Source organism: Macaca mulatta, chromosome 17 (assembly GCF_049350105.2).
Source record: "Macaca mulatta isolate MMU2019108-1 chromosome 17, T2T-MMU8v2.0, whole genome shotgun sequence".
Lineage (NCBI taxonomy): Eukaryota > Metazoa > Chordata > Mammalia > Primates > Cercopithecidae > Macaca > Macaca mulatta.
The window spans coordinates 16,411,468-16,414,284 of record NC_133422.1 but is presented as its reverse complement, the minus strand read 5'-3'; the positions used below and the strand labels follow the sequence as shown (position 1 = coordinate 16,414,284).

The 2,817-nt window shown below is 41.5% G+C and overlaps 1 pseudogene; it reads right to left on the bottom strand.

Annotated features, from left to right (window-relative positions):
* Positions 1 to 1,050: 1,050 nt before the first annotated feature.
* LOC695700 (ADP-ribosylation factor-like protein 2-binding protein pseudogene) lies at positions 1,051 to 1,947 on the bottom strand (annotated as a pseudogene).
* Between the last annotated feature and the right edge of the window lie 870 nt (positions 1,948 to 2,817).

Below are 2,817 nucleotides of genomic sequence, written 5' to 3'. Positions count from 1 at the left end.
GGTCTTGCAAGATCGGGTGTCTGATAGGCAGGCACACCCAGGGCAGTCACAGCAGGTAATTTATCTCCTAGCATGCAAGTCCCTCCCCAAGTTCCTCATTGGTCGAGTCTTATGGGACTACAGTCTTTCTGGATATTGCCTAAATTGCATTATCCCCTTATAAGGTCATACCCCACCCCCTTCTCTGCTTAAGTTTTGAATTCCCTTACTGCAAGGCTACTCGGGCTACTAGTTTAGCCTGAGAATTCATCTATACAAATATTTTCCAAAAATAACACTTCAAAGAGACTTCTGAAAATAGTGGGACTACATCAGGACCAGCAGAAGACATAGTCACACAAGGACTTCAAATGTTAAGACCAGGAGTTTTCACATGTAGCTTTTAGGTAAAGGACATCTCTTTCAGTTGATTCCTCCAGCCAGGACAAGCTGTGATCACAGGAGATTCAAAAATCTCAAGATGGACAGCTGGCTGGAGTAACACCCCAGATACACATAAAAAACCTCCCTGAGGCTGAAGAACTGAAACTCTGACTGATGTCAAAAATGAGATGCAAGTGCATCTCATTTTTTATGCAAAGCCTGCTGGGATAAAGAGGGTTCATGATGGTGGGTTTTGATACACAAACATGGATGCTGGGTTGAGGAAGGGCCCCCCACGGGGTGGAATGCTTGACATGGGCTTACTTACAAGGTGCCTGAGTCAGAAGCACCTGAGAGAGGTACCTACTTGGGGAGGGGAGGAGTATTAGAGTTAATGAATACAAGAAGGTGATTAGGTCGGGGTGGTGGGGGTTGGGGGGTGGGGGCGGCTCACGCCTGTAATCCTAGCACTTTAGGAGGCCGAGGCAGGCGGATCACTTGAGGTCAGGAGTTCAAAACCAGCCTGGCCAACATGGTGAAACTGAGTCTCTACTAAAAATACAAACAAATTAGCTGGGCATGGTGGTGGGTGCCTGTAATTCCAGCTACTTGGAAGGCTGAGGCAGGAGAATCACTTGAACAAGGGAGGTGGAAGCTGCAGTAAGTTGAGATTGGGCCACTGCAGTACAGCCTGGGTGACAGAGCAAGACCCTGTCTCAAAAAACAAACAAACAAACAAACAAAACAAACAAGAAAAACCGAATAAGATGTTTCAGGATAAATAGGTCCAGGAGGGTTAGGTCATGTTGGCTTTTACCTATCAATGCTTAATGCGAATGAAGAGTTGTAGAACAGAATCAGTTTTTCCGGGATATGTTCTGTCATCATGAGCCGAGCCTATTGAACTACTGAGCCTGTGACATTGAGAATGATCCCATTCACTGTCTGGAGGTAGGTCCCAGTGCTGCAGATTGTTCTGGGAAGCTGGCATAGAAGATGATTTGCACAATGAAGTCTCCACTAAACCACGGCTTAAGTCCAGTCTCTGGCCTTCTTTTTCTGCTCTGCAGTCCAGAAACATTTCTTTAAAAGCTGGAGAATCTGTAAATGTGAGCCGCATTTGGAGTACGTCACCAACCACTTCATCTTTGTGGTGCTGTAACGTTGTGAAAGCTGCCATGTGAAAGCCAAGAATTTGCTCCAGCAACTGTTCTTCTATATACTTTTCTGCCAAAGAAATATATTCGTTAAAAATAGGTATGTAGGTGAGTTTATTCTCTTCGGTGTCCTCAAACTCCTGGTAGTAGTTGTTGATGAAATTTCTCTGTAATAACTGGAAGTCTTCATCCATGATAACGTCCTCTAAATATCCAACCACAGCATCAAAATGTGCATCAGAGTCAGAGAAGAAGGGCACAATGAAGCCTTCTTCTAAAGTACCCATGGTTGGTGCCACCACACCCACCCAAGTGAGCTGGCCCATTGGGTCCCTATGGTTTCTAGGGCACAGAGGTCGGCTGGGGGAAGGCTTGCCCAGGCTGAGGCCCACTCTTGAATTTTTTAAGGTATAGTAATAACATTGTGATTATGCAAGAGAATATCCTTATAGTTAGGAGATTCATGGTTAAGAACTCAGAGATGAAATAGCATGGCACTGCATTTTACTTAGAAATGTTTTAGTCAATTATACAAACATACAGGAAGCAATTATAGCAAAATACTTGAAACTGCTGAATGTAGGTGGCAGGCCTATGGGTGTTCCTTGCTCTGATCCAAGGGTGTCCAATCTTTTGGCTTCCCTGGGCCACATTGGAAGAAGAACTGTCTTGGGCCACACATAAAATACACAAACACTAATTGTAGCTGATGAGCTAAAAAGAAAATCACAAAAAAACTCATAATATTTTAAGAAAGTTTACGAATTTGTGTTGGGCCGCATTCAAAGCATTCAAAGCTGTCCTCGTCCACATGTGACCCGTGGGCTGTGGGTTGGACAAGCTTGCCCTAGTCTTTCAACTTTTCTGAATATTTGAAAATAAATATATTAATATACAAAATATAAATTAAAAAATTATAATTTGAATAATGAAGATCTTTTCAAATAAGCTTGAAGGCTATATCTCATCAATTTGCAGTATTTCCAATTATATATTTTTTTTATTGATCATGTTAAAGATCCATAAAGGTCCACAATGTGAGCCAAACCTTTTAAAAATATTTGCTTGGTGAACCATCTTATTTAAACATGACATTCAAACACTTAAATGACATTTGAAAGATTATGAATAATCTGTCAGTGAAGGGATTATTTTAAAACATTCATTGATGATTATCTCTTTCTCCGAGACTTGGTAATTAAGTTGTTGATGAATAATAAAATGATTTGTTAAAGTATCTGGTACCTGTTTTTAAAGTTGGCTCTAAACTTACAGTATTGGTGCTCCATCTGTTAAA